Source organism: Trichechus manatus, unplaced genomic scaffold (genome assembly GCF_000243295.1).
Source record: "Trichechus manatus latirostris isolate Lorelei unplaced genomic scaffold, TriManLat1.0 scaffold00180, whole genome shotgun sequence".
In the NCBI taxonomy this organism is placed as follows: Eukaryota; Metazoa; Chordata; class Mammalia; order Sirenia; family Trichechidae; genus Trichechus; species Trichechus manatus.
Genome location: NW_004444116.1, coordinates 4,562,523 through 4,580,190, shown reverse-complemented (window position 1 = coordinate 4,580,190; position 17,668 = coordinate 4,562,523). Strand labels below are relative to the sequence as shown.

Genomic DNA, 17,668 nt, shown 5'->3' with positions numbered 1-17,668 from the left:
CGTGTCCTTTGGACCTGGGACCCCTGTGCTGAGAAGCCCTTGGAACCAGGAGACAGAGAGAGAGAGAGAGAACTGTAACACTAAAGGCAGCGAGAAGCGGCAGTAGACATCCAGCAGCAGGAGACAGCACAGTGGGCTTTCTGGCCCACAGAGAAATAAAGCTGAATGCCTTTGGGCAGAGGTCTAGGGCCAAGGACGGGCGTGCCTGCGAGCATGTCTGGGAAAAGCCTGTCCTGATGGAAGAAGAATTGTATCCTTGAGTGTTCCTGAGCCTGAATTGTAACCTGTTACTTCCCTAATAAACCCCATAATCATGAGTCTGGTCTGTAATTCACTACAGTGAATTATCGAACCCAGCAGAGAAGTAGAGAGTGCCATGGGAGGGATGGTTGGTGTCAGAATTAGTAAAGATGGCGAAGAGAGAAGGCATATCTGACCTCTACCTCATAGGAACCAGCCTTGAGCTGTTGATCTTGATTCTCCTTCCCCGTTGTGAAGTTATAGGCCGTCAGACAGTGCCCTCACGCTGTTTTTACACCATCTAAATGTGAACTTACCATGTCCCTCAAAACAACTTTAAACATTCTGTGATCTGGGGGGGAAAACACTCTCCTGTAATTTTTGTTTTTCTAGCAATTTAGGAATTGGAAAATTCTCCTATAAAGAATGAATTTACATGTAAATTCCAAAGTATCCTTAATTATCAGGATAGTTGAGATATTAGATCACGTTGAGTTTATGACATTTGTTTTGGCCCAATTCTTTTAGCCATCAAAGACTTAGTAAGAAAGTTAGTAAATATTCTGATGACAATATTGATAATATGAGTTGTTATTGAAGTGAAATGACTAAGAGTGGTTGGCCTGGACACCAGAGCTATGCTATTCCCATAGTTCTCATGATTGGACAGAGAAGTACCCAGGGAAACCTGGAAATCTCAGAGTTAAGGGCAAGAACACAAACTCAGGGAAATATGTAGCTAATATGCTATTATGCAAAGATCAGTGTTAGTCTCTTTAAAGTCATTTCACATAGCTACACACAAAAGAGGCGAGGAGAGGGAAAGGGAGAGGGAAAGAAAGAGGTAAAACATTAGGTGTACTTACGTCTATGTGGATGATAGGTAAGAGCTATGGTTTGTGAAGAGGAGCTGCTCTTCTGGGTTTGAATCTGATGTAGATGGTGATGATTTTTATTTTTAATGCTTTGGTTTCTTGTTTTCCAGACCATTGCTACTACAGCACACGATCACTGTAATCTGTGCCTACAATTCCCTAAAGGAAACCAGACAACATCATGGAAGGAAAGAATCAAACGTCTCTCTCTGAATTCATCATCTTGGGTTTCTCCAACCTAAATGAATTATAGTTTTTATTATTCACCATCTTCTTTCTGACTTACATCTATACTTTGGGAGGGAATATATTCATTATTTTGGTGACTATGGCTAATCCACAGCTACACACGCCCATGTATTATTTTCTAGGGAACTTGGCCTTTCTTGACATCTGCTACACTACCACCAATGTCCCCAGATGATGGCGCATCTTCTGTCTCAGAAGAAAAGCGTTTCCTATGGGGGATGCGTGGTTCAACTTTTTGCATTCATTTTCTCTGTAGGATCAGAGTGTCTCCTCCTGGCAGCAACGGCATATGACGTTACATTGCAATCCGCAAACCCTTAAAATATTCAGTTATTATAAACAAAGTACTATATAGCCAGTTAGCAGCCTCATGCTGGACTGATGGTTTTCTCAACTCAGTGGTGCACATGGTACTGATATTCCTCCTACCCTTCTGTGGCAACAACAAAGATTATTTATTTCTTCTGTGACATCCCCCCTTTGCTGATCTTGTCTTGTGGGGACACATCTGTCAATGAACTGGCATTGTTTTCCATTGGAGTCATCATTGGTTGGACTCCTTTCTTGTGTATCATCTTTTCCTACCTTTACATAATCTCCACCATCTTGAAAATCTGATCATCAGAGGGGAGAAAGAAGGCCTTTTCTACATGTGCCTCCCACCTGGTCATTGTCCTTCTCTACTATGGCAGCGCCATCTTCACATATGTACAGCCCATTTCATCTTACTCATTGGAGAAAGACAGGCTGATCTCAGTATTGTACAGTGTTGCAACTCCCATGCTAAACCTTATAATTTACACATTGAAGAATAAGGACATCAAAGATTCTGTGAAAGTTGTGGGAAGGAAGTGGCAGCCATCAAGTTCCCTGTTTTGATATATAACGTTCACTTACCTGTGATCAATATTCTTATATTAGAAAATTAACTTTTTACCAGCTTGCTGATTCTAGTAACACTCAATTTATGAGTTGATTGCAATGATGGGACAGATATTGAACAGTTGGCACACTCAACCTTACTGTACAGATGCTTGAGCTTTTTTTAGTCCCTTGGTGAGAGATAAAGATGCCATCTTCTTTACTCTTTTTAGATGCTACTTTCTTATTGACCCTTTCCATTCCTGAATTCTCTACCCAAAAGATGGTGCCTCTCTTTCTTGTAATATTTCTTTGATGGGCTTTATCTCTTAGAAATTTCCTTCCTTCTTCACATTATTCCCTGTATGTTGAGGACAAGTGAAAGATTTTCTCCTCGTGATCTTCTTATATGTTAATCATATTTCTGTATATTTAAGTCATGCTTTTGACCTTTCCTTCTTGTTGTTGTTGTTAGGTGCTGTCAAGTCCATTCCAACTCATAACGACCCTATGTGCAACAGAATGAAACACTGCCGGGTCTTCCACCATCCTCACAATTGTTGCTACATTTGTGTCCTTTGTTGCAGTCACTGTGTTAATCCATCTCTCTGAGGGTTGTCATGGATTGAATTATGTCCCCCCCAAAATATGTGTATCAATTTGACTGTGCCATGATTCCCAGTATTGTGTGGTTGCCCCCCATTTTGTGATTGTAACTTTATGTTAAAGAGGATTAGGGTGGGATTATAATACCCTTACTAAGGTCACATCCCTGATCCAATGATCCCACATCCAATCCAATGAGTTTCCTTAGGGGCGTGGCCTGCACCACCTTTTATCTTATAAGAGATGAAAGGAACGGGAAGCAAGCAGAGTTGGGGACCTCATACCACGAAGAAAGCCATGCCGGGAGCAGAGCGTATCCATTGGACCCGGGCTTCCTGTGCAGAGAAGCTCCTAGTCCAGGGAAAGATTCCTGAAAAGGACCTTCCACCAGAGCCGACACAGAAGAGAAAGCCTTCCTCTGGAACTAACACCCTGAATTTGGACTTCTAGCCTACCAGACCGGGGGACAATAAACTTTTTCTTTGTTAAAGCCATCCACTTGTGGTGTTTCTGTTATAGCAGCACTAAATGACTAAGACAAGGGTCTTCCTCTTTTTCACTGACCCTCTACTTTACCAAGAATGATGTCCTTCTCCAGGGACTGGTCCCTCCTGATAACATGTCCAAAGTACATAAGACGCTCTTCTTAATAAAGCATAATCACCAATGAGTTAAATACATATATATTTACATGTAGATATATATGCTGATTTTGACAGAAGTATGTGAATTATGAAGTGATGGTGTATCTCCATATATGCTGGCAATTAATTTTAGTTTTATCATCTACTGCATAAGCCAAAGGCAATTTATCTTCATGTTGGAAGGAATACAGTCATAGTTTCTCAATTTCACCAGCCTTACTTCCTGTATCTAAAAGGTGGAATTTTCTAAAAGAGTTTTTCCAAGAATAAGTCCATAGGACAAGTTACTATTTTATAGTGTATCTTAACTTTAGGGAACTGTTTTCTAAATATTTAGAAAACAAAAAACAGAGAAAAATATATAAAAAAGCAACTTTTTTTTAGGAGAATAAAAATTCTGCTACATAGTAACTCAATTTAGAAAAGAGAGTAGGAATTACATATACTAAAAAAGAAAAGTACTAAATCACTGCTTTTATATGTTCTTACCATGTAAGGGACAGTCATGAAGACAAGAAGAATGAGTGAGAAGACAAAGTGGTGCAGGAGAGAAAGAAATGCAGAAAAGGGAGAGAAAATGTTAAAGATAAGAGACTTAGAGATGACAAGAATGGGAATAAATAATCCACAGTGCAAGAATGTAAGAGATTGAAAGACAGGAAAAAGAGACTCATAGACTGGGAGGAGATAAGCAGTCTAGCATCTTCCTTCCCAATTCTCTCAGTACCATCTCCTTCTCCTTAGTCCTGTTGCCTCCCTGTCATAAGGCCAATTTGTGGCTTACATAGTTTGCTGCCTCAGCATTCATTATTTCCTCCTAGTTGTCCTTTCATCCACTTTCTGACATGGCCATTCCTATTTTGTCACATGGTCTCTCAACAGTTGTCTCTAACTAGCCCTCTGGGCCATGCCCCATGTGATATTCTGTGATAAAAAAACCCATTACTATCTTATAACCAAGTATCTCAACAGCCGTAGTTCCTTCTTGCCCCTCCTGACCATACCCCTTATAATTTTCTTTGATAAAATTTCTCCCTTTTCCTGCACTAATGCACTAGAAATCTTTTAAATTGACCAATAAAACTTCAGTGCACGTGAACCTCAAGACCCAACACTATCTGCCCCATATAAGCCCTCTCCTACAATTCCAGCTCGTAGTTGCTTTGCCCCTGGGTACAACCCCTTGTGTGGCCCTGCATGGAAGTATGTTGTAGTTTTCTCTCTGGGACCTGTGAGTGCTAGATTCTATTTGTTTTCTGGACTTCCTGTGTGAGCTTCTCTTTCTCACGCTGCATCTGAAAAAGCATCTAATACACCTACAGACATCTTTGGGTCAAACTTAAGACTTTCCCTAGTTTAAGTCTTGAGTTTTTCCTCCATTTGTGTATTGCTCCCATAGTCTTCTAAGAGAGTTCTTTGTCTCCATTCTCATCCTGCTTTAATGTACCCTGCACATGACTTTTGAGTAAACTTTTTATAGATGGTGTTGTGTTCAGCCTCCTGCCCTGTTTTAATGTTTTAAAAAAGGCCCTCCACTGGCTTACATACTTTTGATCTAATTCTTTCTATCTGTAACCAGTGCAACCTCAATTGTTTTGTTGTTGTTGGTTGTCTTGGAGTTGATTGCGACTCATGATGACCCCATGTGTGCACAGTAAAACTGCTCCATACGATTTTCAAGGCTGTGAACTTTCAGAAGCAAATCACCAGGCTTGTCTTCCGAGGTGCCTCTGAGTGGGTTTGAACCATCAATCTTTCTTCTACTACAGCTTGTTGGTAGTTAAGTGCTTAACCTTTTGTGCCGTCCAGGGACTCCTTTCATCTCCTTTAAAACCCTATATAATCCTTCCATATATAGAACTTGAATTTTTCTGACTCCGTCCTATCACTATGGCTATTACTTTAATTTGTAATTCATATTCCCACAATTATTTGATCAAAATTAACTCCATTCTTTATAGTCTCACTCAAAATCTACTTTCTCTGTGAAGCCTCCCCTTACTAATCCAGTTAGAAATGTTTAAGTCACATAGCACTGACTGGAATGGCAGTGGTGGTTAGCAGAGTTCCTTCTCTATGTAAAGTTCCATTTTCTCACCACCCCAGTAACTTGATAACATCACTCTGTGTTTTTCCTTTCAAAGCACTTATCAAAAGTTATTATTATCTGATTTATGCATCCTATTCACCTCTTTTGGGGCCCTGGTTGTGCAGTGGTTAAGAGCTTGGCTGCTAACCAAAAGGTTGGCAGTTCAAATCCACCAGCCTATGGGGCATTTCTACTCTGTCCTATAGGGTGGTTATGAGTTGCAGTTGACTCGAGGGCAACAAGTTATTCACTTCTTTATCTTTGGGGTCTAGAACAATACCTGGCTTGCAGTATGTACTACATAATTACTGTTGAATAGATGTATGAATGTACCAGACTCATACCATTTCACATTCTGTAGTATTAGTGCATGAAAGTCTTTGCTCTCTTACCACTTTCTATGCTTCTAGTGAACATACATCTTATAAAAAGTACCAAAAAAAAAAAAAATTGCCAGTGAGTCGATTCCGCCTCATGCTGACCCCATGTGTTAGTACTGCTCCATAGGGTTTTTTTTTTTTTTTTTTGGCTATAATTATTAGGAAAGCAGATCTTTCTTCTATGGTGCCACTGGATGGATTCAAACCACAAATCTTTAGGTTTGTAGCCGAGCAAAAACTGTTTGCATCACTGGGAAACCTATACATCTTTGTATTCCCTACATCTCCTAGTTTGATGTTTTATTCACCATAAGATATTCAAGGACATTATGTTTGTTGAATAGATGAATGGAGCAGAGAGAGGGGGAGTGTGCTTTAGTTGGTTATTAAGTTTATTTTAAGTTGAAGTTGAAGTAAACTTCTCTAGTTTCATTTGTTCTTTACTTGATCAGACAGTTGTAGTCTTTTTTTATTAACGTATTCCTCACCCATACCTCACATCATACAAAAAACTAATGCAAATGGATCAAAGACCTAAATATAAAACCAAAAACTATAAAGATCATGGAAGAAAAAAATAGGATCAAGGCTAGGGGCTCTAATATACGGCATTAACAGGATACAAACCATAACTAACAATATACAAACATGAGAAGATAAGCTAGATAACTGGGATCTCTAAAAATTAAACAATTATGCTGATCAAAAGACTTCACCAAAAAAGTAAAAAGAGAACTTACAGGCTGGGGAAAATTTCTTGGCTATGACATAACCAACAAAGGTCTAATCTCTAAAATCTATTGGAAAATTTAACACTTATACAACAAAAGGACAAATAATCCAATTAAAAAATCAGCAAAGTGTATGAACAAACACTTAACCAAAGAAAATATTCAGTCAGCTAACAAACACAAGAGGAAATGCTCACGGTCACTAGCCATTAGAAATGCAAATCAAAGCTACAATGAGATACCATATCACCTCGACATTACTGGCACTAATCAAAAAAACCAGAAAATAACAAATACTGGAGAAGCTGTGAGGAGATTGGAACACTTATGCACTGCTAGTGGGAATTCAAAATGGTACAACCATTTTGGAAAATTATAAGACACTTCCTTAAAAAGCTAGAAATAGAAATACCATATGATCCAGCATTCCCACTCCTAGGAATATATCCTAGAGAAATAAGGGCTGTCACACGAATAGACACAGTTGCATGTTCGTGTTCATGGCAGCATTATTCACAGTAGCAAAAAAATGGAAACAACTTAAATGCCCATCAAAGATGATTGGAAAAACAAACTATGGTACATACACACAGTGGAATACTATGCAACAATAAAGAACAATGATGAATCTGTGAAACATCTCACAACGTGGATGAATCTGGAGGGTGTTATGCTGAGTGAAATAAGTCAATCACAAAAGGACAAATATTGTATGAGACCACTATTATAAAAACTCATGAAAAGGTTTACATACAAAAAGAAACAATCTTTGATGGTTATGGCAGGGGTGAGGAGGGAAAAACACTAAATAGATAATAGATAAACGGTAACTGATTAAAGATAAGACAGTACACAATACTGGGGAAGTCAGCACAACTTGATCAAGGCAAGATCATAGAAGCTTTACAGATACATCCGAATTCCCTGAGGGACTGAATTACTGGGTTAGGGCTAGGAACCAGGGTCTTTGGGGACATCTAGCTCAGTTGGCATAACATAGTTTAAAAACAAAATGTTCTACATCCTACATTGGTGAGCAGTGCCTGGGGTCTTAAAATCTTGTGAACGGCCACAGGTATCACCCTATGTGGAGCAAATGAGAATGAAGAGAACCAAAGACACAAGGGAAAGATTAGTCCAAAAGACTAATGAATCACAAATATCACAACCTCCACCAGACTAAGCCTAGCACAACTAAATGGTGCCTAGCTGCCACCACCAACTGCTCTGACAGGGATCACAATAAAGTGTCCTGGACAGAGCAGGAGAAAAATGTAGAACAAAATTCAAACTCATAAAAAAAGACCAGACTTACTGGTCTGACAGAAAATTGAGAAACCCTGAGAGGATGGCCCCCGGATACCTTTTTAGTTCAGTACTGAAGTCACTCTTGTTGTTCACTCTTCAGCCAAAGACTAGACAAGCCTATAAAACAAACAATAACACACGTAGCTCAGCCATGTATATGAGACTAACTGGGCACACCAGCCCAGGGGCAAGGACGAAAAGGCAGGAAAGGACAGGAAAGCTGAACAAATGGAAATGGGCAACCCAAGGTCCAGAAGGGGAGAGTGTTGACATGTTGCAAAGTTGGCAACCAATGCCACAAAACAATACGTGTATTAATTGTTTAATGAAAAACTAATTTGCTCTGTAAAGTTTCACCTAAAACAAACAAACAAAAAAAGTATATTTCTCATCAAATATTCCAAAAGTGGGAAACATCCAAAACTCATTGTTTAACCATATGCTCTCCAATCTCAGTGTGGTCTACCTCTTTCATTTTATGCTTTAAATATTAATCCTATGCCACTGACTCTCATTTTGCGAATCTATAGCTGTTACTTCTATTAAGTAACATGTACTATCGTGTCAAGTATCATAAGCCCAAATATTGTTTTAACCCAAACTCATCAAAATGAGTCCCTGTCCTCCTTTTTTTTTTCCATCAATGCCAGTACAATTCTAATATCCCGTTTATATTATCTCAATCATTTTCTCCCCTTCCTGATGTTCTTCCAGTAATTAGTTTAGGACTCTGAACAAACATAGCATTTTGCTAAAATTGTTGCAGTTGTCTCTCAATGTACTAAGAAAATAAATAAATTCATATTAAAAGGGAAAAATAAAATGTGCAGAATAAAACCTAGGGAAGCGGATCATAAAACAAAGATGCCTGCAGACCACTAGGGAGGTTCACAGACAATTTGAGCTGATTCTTCTCAAAACAGAATAGGAAGGACAGTAAGTACTGCTGGGAGTGAGAATACAGATAGAGGAAAGAAGCCAGTAATCAATAGTATTATAGCCCTAAGTATAGGGGTACATTTGAAGCTGGTAAGACACAGAGCACAGCTGGATTGCTCACCTCAGTGACAGGAACTAAGGAGGACATGCTAGGTACACATGTGGATTTTTTGGTTAAAAACTGATGGAGTTGGTGATAAATGTTTTGTTTTGTTCTTTGTAATGTAAGAAAAGAAAATAATTTTCTTACAATCTTTTTTTTAAGCTGTAGTGTCACTATAAGAAGTCCCTGCATGATGCAAATTGTTAAGCACTTGGCTACTAATGTAAAGGCTGGTGATTTGAATCCACCCAGAGATGCCTTGGAAGAAAGACCAGGCAATCTACTTCTGGAAGGTTAAAAAACCAAACCCATTACAGTGGAGTCGATTCTGACTCATAGCGACAGCCACTGAAAATCTTTTGGAGCACAGTTCTACTCTGAAACACATGGGGTCACCATGAGTCAGCATCAACTCGATGGCAACTGGTTTGCTCGTTTTCAGTGTCGTTATTATTTTTTAAAGGTCTCTGGGTGGTGCAAACTGTTCAGCCCTTAACTACTAGCTAAAAGTTTGGTGGTTCAAACCCTCCCAGAGGTGCCTCGGAAGACAGGCCTGCTGATCCGCTTCTGAAAGTTCACAACCTTGAAAACCCTATGGTTTGCACACATGGGGTCAGCATGAGTTGGAATCACCTTGATGGCAACTAACAACAATTATTTTTTAACCGAGATTTAATATGTATACAATGAAATACACAAAGTTTAAATGTACATTTTGGTAAGATTTGACAAATCTTATGTAACTACCACTCCAGTCAAGACATAAAACACATCTATCACGCCAGAAAATTTCCTCTGTGACCTGTTCTAATCCATCTTCCTACTCCCTCTAGAAACAACCACTCTTCAGATTTATATCAACATAGCTTAATTTTAAGGAACCCTGGTGGCACAGTGGTTAAGCACTCAGCTGTTAATTGAAAGGTAGGTGGTTGGAACACCAGCCGCTCTGTGGGAGAAAGATGTGGTAGTCTGCTTCCTTAAAGATTACAGCCTTGGAAACCCTTGGGGCAGTTTTATTCTGTCTTATAGGATCGCTATGAATCTGAATTGACTCAATGGCAAAGGATCTAGTGGATCTGAAGCTTAATTTTGCCTGTTCTAGAACTTCATATATGTGGAATCATACAGTATGTACTATTTTGTGCCTACCTTTTGTTAAAATAATGTATTAAAGATTCTTCCATGTTCTTGAGCATATCAGTAGGGATAAGTACAATGGAAAACTACTCAGCAATGTTTCTTTATATTGTGGAATGGTATTCCATTGTATGGATTCACTGCAATTTATTTGTCCTTTTACCAGGTGATGGACATTTAAGTTGTTTATAGTGTTTAGCTAATACAAATAAAGCTTCTATGGAAATTCTTACACAAGTCATTTGGCAGACATATGCATTCATTTCTCTTGGGTAAATAGCTATGTGTAGAATTTCAGGGTAGAATTGTAGAGCCATAGAGCAAGTATATATTTAACTTTATTTAAAACTGGTAAAAACATTCCAGAGTGGTTGTTTTTATTCTCTCACTAGCAATATATGAGAGTTCCAGTTGCTCTATACCCTTGCCAACATAACACTTTGTATTGTCAATTTTTTTTTAATTTAAATGATTTTACTAGATGTATCTCGTGGTACCATCATATTAGTTTCAATTCGTATTCCCAAAATAACTGATAATGTTGAACATCTTTTTATGGGCTTAATAGCCATTTGCATGTCTTCTTTTGTGAAGTTTTTTTTTATAAGTTTTATCCTTTTTTTAAATTAATCATTTTTCTTTTATTATCATATTTTAGAAATTTTAAAATACATTGTGGATACAAATTTGTCACATTATATATTTTGTGAATATTTCCTCCTAGTCTGTAATATTCCTTTCCATTTTTTATAGTGTTTACTTTTTATGAATTCCAATGTTATCAATTTATTTTTTATTTGATGGTTAGTTCTTTTGGTTTTTGTGTCCTAAGAAATCATCACCTAGCTTAGGATCACAAAGCAATTTTCACATGTTGTTGTTCTTGTTAGGTGCCATCAAGTTGTTTTTAATCATAGCGACCCCATGTGACAGAGTAGAACTGCTCCACAGGTTTTCTTGACTGTAATCTTTATGGAAGCAGATCACCAGGTCTTTCTCACCTGGAGCCACTGGGTGGGTTTGAACCACCAACTTTTTGTTAGCAGCTGAGTGCTTAAACATTCTGCAACCAGGTCTCCTTTTCTTCCCATAGATTTTATATTTAGGTCTATGATCCAACTTAAATTAATTTGGGGGAGATAGTGTTAAGGGTTTTTTTTTTTTTTTTTTTTTTTTCCTTTTTCTATAAAAATAGCCATGTTGTGTTCTGTTATCACTGCACACTTGTTGGAAAGACTATTCATGCTGTTGTAAATTCTCATGGTAAAAATCAATTGACCATATATATATTAGTCTATGTGGATGCTCTGTGTTCTGTTTAAGCCTAATCAGCCAAAGACCACCAGGAGTAAACCTGCAATCTGAAACAAACAAAAAAAACAGACATTGATTTACAGTGAGGAAGGGTACTCCAGAAGAACCAGTACCTTCCACTCTCTACAACACAAAGGGAGGCATCATTTGTAAAGTTCTTGCTGAAGGATTCTGAGGAGGATTCTAAGGGAAGGAGGGATCAATTCTTAGTTGGTTGATGTTTCTGAAGCAAGAAGAGGAGAAACAGGGATTAACTAGAGGGGTACTATTGTAGGTCCCTGGGTGGAGCAAATGGTTTGCTCTTGGCTACTAACTAAGAGGCTGGAAGTTCCAATCCACCCAGCAGCAGCAGCACCGTGAAAGAAAGGCTTTATATATGTGGGTCTGTTTTCTCAATTTCTCATATGCAAGTTCAAGTTGAAGCTGAAAAAAAGTAAAACAAGTCCACAAGAGTCAAAATATGACCTTGAGTATATCCTATCTGAATTTGGAGACCATCTCAAGAATAGATTTGAGGTATTGAACACTAATGATCAAAGATCAGATGAGTTGTAGAATAACATCAAGGACATCATTCCTGAAGAAAGCAAGAAGTCATTCAAAAGACAGGAAAGAAACAAAAGACCAAAATGGATGTCAGAAGAGACTCTGAAACTTACTCTTGAACGTAGAGTAGCTAAAGTGAATGGAAGAAATGATGAAGTGGAATTGAAACAGAAGATTTCAAAGGGCAGCTCAAGAAGACAAAGCAAAGTATTATAATGAAATGTGCAAAGACCTGGTGTTAGAAAACCAAAAGGGAAAAACACACTTAGCATTTCTCAAGCTGAAAGAACTGAAGAAAAAATTCAAGCTTCAAGTTGCAATTTTGAAGGATTCTATGGGCAAAATATTGAACAATGCAGGAAGCATCAAAAGAAGATGGAAGGAATACATAGTCACTGTACCAAAAAGAATTGGTCGACATTCAACCATTTCAGGAGGGAGCATATGATCAAGAACCAATGGTACTGCAGGAAGAAGATCAAGCTGCACTGAATGCAATAGCGAAAAACAAGGCCCCAGGAATTGACGGAATACCAGTTGAGATGTTTCAACAAACAGAGGCAAAGCTGGAAGCACTCACTTATCTATGCTGGGAAATTTGAAAGACAGCTACCTGGCCAGCTGACTGGAAGAGATCCATATTTGTGCCCATTCTAAAGAAAGGTGATCCAATAGAATGCTGAAATTATCAAACAATATCATTATTATCATATGCAAGTAAATTCTGCTGACGATCATTCAAAAGTGGTTGCAGCAGTATGTCAACAGGGAACTGCCAGAAATTCAAGTGGAATTAAGAAGCAGAATGAGGGGTATCATTGCTAATGTCAGAAGGATCTTGGCTGAAAGCAGAGTATACCAGAAAGATGTTTACTTGTCTTTTATTGACTGTGCAAAGGCATTTGACTGTGTGGATCTTAACAAAGTATGGATAACATTGCAAAGAATGGGAATTCCAGAATACTTAATGGTGTTCATGTGGAACCTGTACGTAGATCAAGAGGCAATCGTTAGAACAAAATAAGGGGATACTGCGTGGTTTGAAATCAGGAAAGGTGTGTGCCAGGGTTGCATCCTTTCGCCATACTTATTCAACCTGTATGCTGAGCAAATAATCCAAAAAGCTGAATTATATGAAGAAGAATGTGTCATCGGGATTGATAGAAGACTCATTAATAACCTGCAATATGCAGATGACACAACCTTGCTTGCTGAAAGTGAAGAAGACTCGAAGTACTTACTGATGAAGATCAAAGTCTACAGCCTTCAGTATGGATTACACCTCAACATAAAGAAAACAAAAATCCTCACAAATGGACCAATAAGCAATATCATGATAAGTGGAGGAAAGTTCAATGTTGTCAATGATTTTATTTTACTTAGATCCACAATCAATGCCCATGGAAGCAGCGGTCAAGAAATCAAATGATGTATTGCATTGGGCAAATCTGCTGCAAAAGACCTCTTTAAAAAGTATTAAAAAGCAAAGACATCTCTTTGAGGTCTAAGGTGTGCCTGACTCAAGTCATGATATTTTCAGTCACCTCATATGAGTTCAAAAGCTGGACAATGAATAAGGAAGACTGAAGAAGAATTGATGACTTTGAATTATGATGTTGGCAAAGAATATTGAATATACCATAGACTACCAGAAGAACATACAAGTCTGTCTTGGAAGAAGTAGAACCAGAATGCTCCTTAGAAGCAAGGATAGCAAGTCTTGGTCTTACATACTTTGGACATGTTATCAGGAGGGACCAATACCTGGAGAAGGACACCCTGCTTGGTAAAGTAGAGGGTCAATGAAAGAGGAAGACTTTCAACGAGATGGATTGACACAGTGGCTGCAACAACAGGCTCAAACATAATGATTTTGAGGATGGCTCAGGACCAGGCAGTGTTTCGTTCTGTTGTACACAAGGTTGCTATGAATCAGAACAGACTCTAAGGCACCTAACAACAAAGACAACATTTCTGGACTCTATGTTGTCCCACTGATTTGTTTGTTTGTCTTTATGCCAATAGCACACTGTTTTTATTATTGCAGCTTTATAATAAATCTTGAAATTATGTATTGTTAGCCCTCCAGCTATATTCTTTTTCAAAATTGTTTTGGTTATTCTAGTTCCTTTGCATTTGCATATGAATTTTAGTATCAGCTGCTCAATTTCTTCAAACAATGCCACTTGGGTTTTGGTTGTCATTATGTTCAATCTATATTTCAATTTGTGACATTTGTCGTCTTCAAAACAGTGTGATTTCCAGCGTATAAACAAGATATCTTTCCATTTATTCAAAATCCACAGCTGTCGAGTCAATTCCGACTCATAGAATTGCCCCATAGGGTTTCCAAGGCAACTGTCACATCTTTCTCCTGAGGAGTGGCTGGTGGATTTCAACTGCCAACCTTTCGGTTAGCAAGCAAGTGCTTAACTACTGGGCATCCAGGGCTTCTTCTTCATTTATTTACAGTTTCTTTAATTTCTGTCAGCAATGTTGTATACATTTAAGTGTACAGGTCTTGAACATCTTTTGTCAGATTTCATAATTTTTATGTTATTGTAAATGGAATATTTTAAAGTTTCACTTTCCATTTGTACATTGCTAATATATAGAAACATGATTGATCTAAAAAAAAATTTTTACTGTGTTTTAGGTGAAAGTTTACAGCTCAAATTAGTTTCTCATTAAAAAATTTATATACAAATTGTTTTGTGACATTGGTTACATCCCCACAATGTGTCAGTACTCTCCCCCTTTACCTCTACACCCAGGTTCTCTGCGTCCATTCGTCCAGTTTTCTTGACCCTTCCTGCCTTCTCGTCTTTATTTTTGGGCAGGTGTTGCTCATTTGGTCTCATATACCTGATTGAACTAAGAAGCATTATCCTCACGTATTTTATAGGCCTGTCTATTCTTTGGTTTTAGGTGGACTTCGGGAGTGGCTTCAGTTCTGAGTTAGCAGGGTGTACACGGTGCATAATCTCGGGGATTCCTCCAGTCTCTGTCAGATCAGTGAGTGTGGTTTTTTTTTTTTTTTGTAAATTTGAATTTTGTTCTACATTTTTCTCCTGCTCTGTCTGGGACCCTCTATTGTGATCCCTGTCAGAACAGTTGGTGGTGGTAGCCAGGCACCATCTAGTTGTTCTGGGCTCAGGCTGGTGGAGTGTGTGGTTCATGTGGCCCATTAGTCTTTGGACTAATATCTTCCTTGTGTCTTTGGTTTTCTTCATTCCCCTTTGCTCTGAACATGGTGGGACCAACAGACATATCTTAGATGGCCACTTGAAAGCTTTTAAGACCCCAGAAGCTACTCACCAAAGCAGGATGTAGGAAATTTTCCTTATGAACTATGTTATGCCAGTTAACCTAGACGTTCCACAAGACCACAGTCCCCAGCCCTCAGCCCCAGTAACTTGGTCCCTCAAGGTGTTTGGATGTGTCTAGGAAGCTTTTATGACTTTGCCTCAGTTCAAGTTGTGCTGACTTCCCATATATTGTATGTTGTCTTTTCCTTCACCAAAGTTAATACTTGTCTACTATCTAGTTTGTGATTTCCCCTTACCACCTATCCTGTCCCTTGTAACCATCAAAAATTGTTTTTTTTCTGTGTGTAAACCTTTCCTTGGGTTTTTGTAAAAGTGGTCTCATGCAATATTTGTACTTTTGTGATTGACTTATTTCACTCAGCATAATGCCCTCCAGATTCATCCATGTTGTGAGATGTTTCACAGATTCATCATTGTTCTTTATTGTTCTGTAGTATTCCATTGTGTGTATGTGCCATAATTTGTTTATCCATTCATCTGTTGATGGGCCCTTAGATTATTTCCATCTTTTCGCTATTGTATATAATGCTGCAATGAACACTGCTGTGCATATGTCTATTTGTGTGGTGGCTCTTATTTCTCTAGACTATATTCCTAAGAGTGGGATTGCTGGGACATATGGTATTTCTATCTCTAGCTTTTTAAGGAAGCACCATATCTTTCTCTATAGTTGTTGTACTATTTTACGTTCCCACAAGCAGTGCATAAGAGTTCCAATCTCCCTGCAACCTCTCCAACATTTGTTATTTTCTGTTTTCTTGATTAGTGCCTATAATGTTGGGGTGAGATGGTATCTCATTGTAGTTTTGATTTGCATTTCTCTAATGGCTAATGATCGCGAGCATTTCCTCATGTGTCTGTTAGCTGCCTGAATGTCTTCTTTGGTGAAATGTCTGTTCATATTCTTTACCCATTTTTAAATTGGATTATGTTTGTTATTGAGATGTTGAAGTATTCTATAGATTTTAGAGATTAGACCCTTGTCAGATATGTCGTAGACAAATTTTTTTCCCAGTCAGTCTATAGGTTCTCTTTTTACTCTTTTGGTGAAGTCTTTCGATAAGCCTAAGAGTTTAATTTTTAGTAGCTCCCAGTTATCTAGTTTATGTCCTGGTGGAAATATGATTGATTTTTTTAGTTGACTTTTATCTTGTGAACTTACAAGTTCTAGGAGTTTTTGTATAGATTCATTGGAATTTTTACACAGAAAATCCTAATTGTGAATAAAAAAAAAAAACAAACTGATTGCCTTTGAGTCAATTCCAAGGTAGAACTGCCCCATAGGTTTTTCAAGGAGACGCTGGTGGATTTGAACTTCCAACCTTCTGGTACCTGTAGCTCTTAACCACTACACCACCAGGGTTTCCAAATGTGAATAGGGATAGTTTTATTTCTCCCTTTTCAATCTACATGTCATTTACTTATTTATTTACTTGTTTATTTATATTTTTGCCTCATTCTACTGGTTCAGACTTTCAGGACAATTTAAATAAGAGTGGTAAGGGTAGACATCCTTCTCTTGTTCTAAGCTCATCAGGAAAGCATCTAGCCTTTTCAAGTATGTATGACGTATTATCCATAGGTTTTGTTTTGTAAATGCCCTTCGAAGAATTTCACTTCTGTTCCTAGTTTTCTGACAGTTTTTAATCATGAATGTATGTTGTATTTTGTGAAATGCTTTTTGTGCGTCAGTTGATATGATCATGTGCTTTTTCTTCTGTTGTTAAGATGATGAAGTACATTGCATTTCTGGGACAACACCCACCTCTCAGCTTTTGTTTATGGTATATTGTTCTTTTTATCTATTGCTGGATTCAATTTCCCTATATTTTGTTAAAGATTTTTGTTTGTATGTTCATCAGGGATATTTTTCTGTAGATTTTTTTTCTCCTATTGCCTTTTCAGATGCTGGTATCACAGTAATTCTGGTCTTATAAGTAAGTTTGCAATCAATTATTCTTCCCTCTTTTTTTTTTTTTTTTGTACTTTAGATGAAGATTTACAGAGCGAATTAGTTTCTCATTAAACAATCAATACACATATTGTTTGTGACATTGGTTGCCAACCACACAACTTGTTAACACTCTCCCCTTCTCAACCTTGGGTTCCCCATTACCAACTTCCCTGTCCCCTCCTGCCTTCTCATCCTTTCCCCCGGGCTGGTGTACCCATTTAGTCTTGTTTTGTTTTATGGGCCTGTCTAATCTTTGGCTGAAGGGTGAACCTCAGGAGTGACTTCGTTACTGAGCTATAAGTTTGTCCGGGGGCCATACTCTTGTTGTTTCTCCAGTTTCTGTCAGAACAGTAAGTCTGG

General features: G+C 38.1%; 1 pseudogene; it reads left to right on the top strand.

Annotated features, from left to right (window-relative positions):
- Positions 1–1,179: 1,179 nt before the first annotated feature.
- Positions 1,180–2,243, top strand: LOC101343647 (olfactory receptor 5V1-like; annotated as a pseudogene).
- The last annotated feature ends 15,425 nt before the right edge of the window (positions 2,244–17,668 follow it).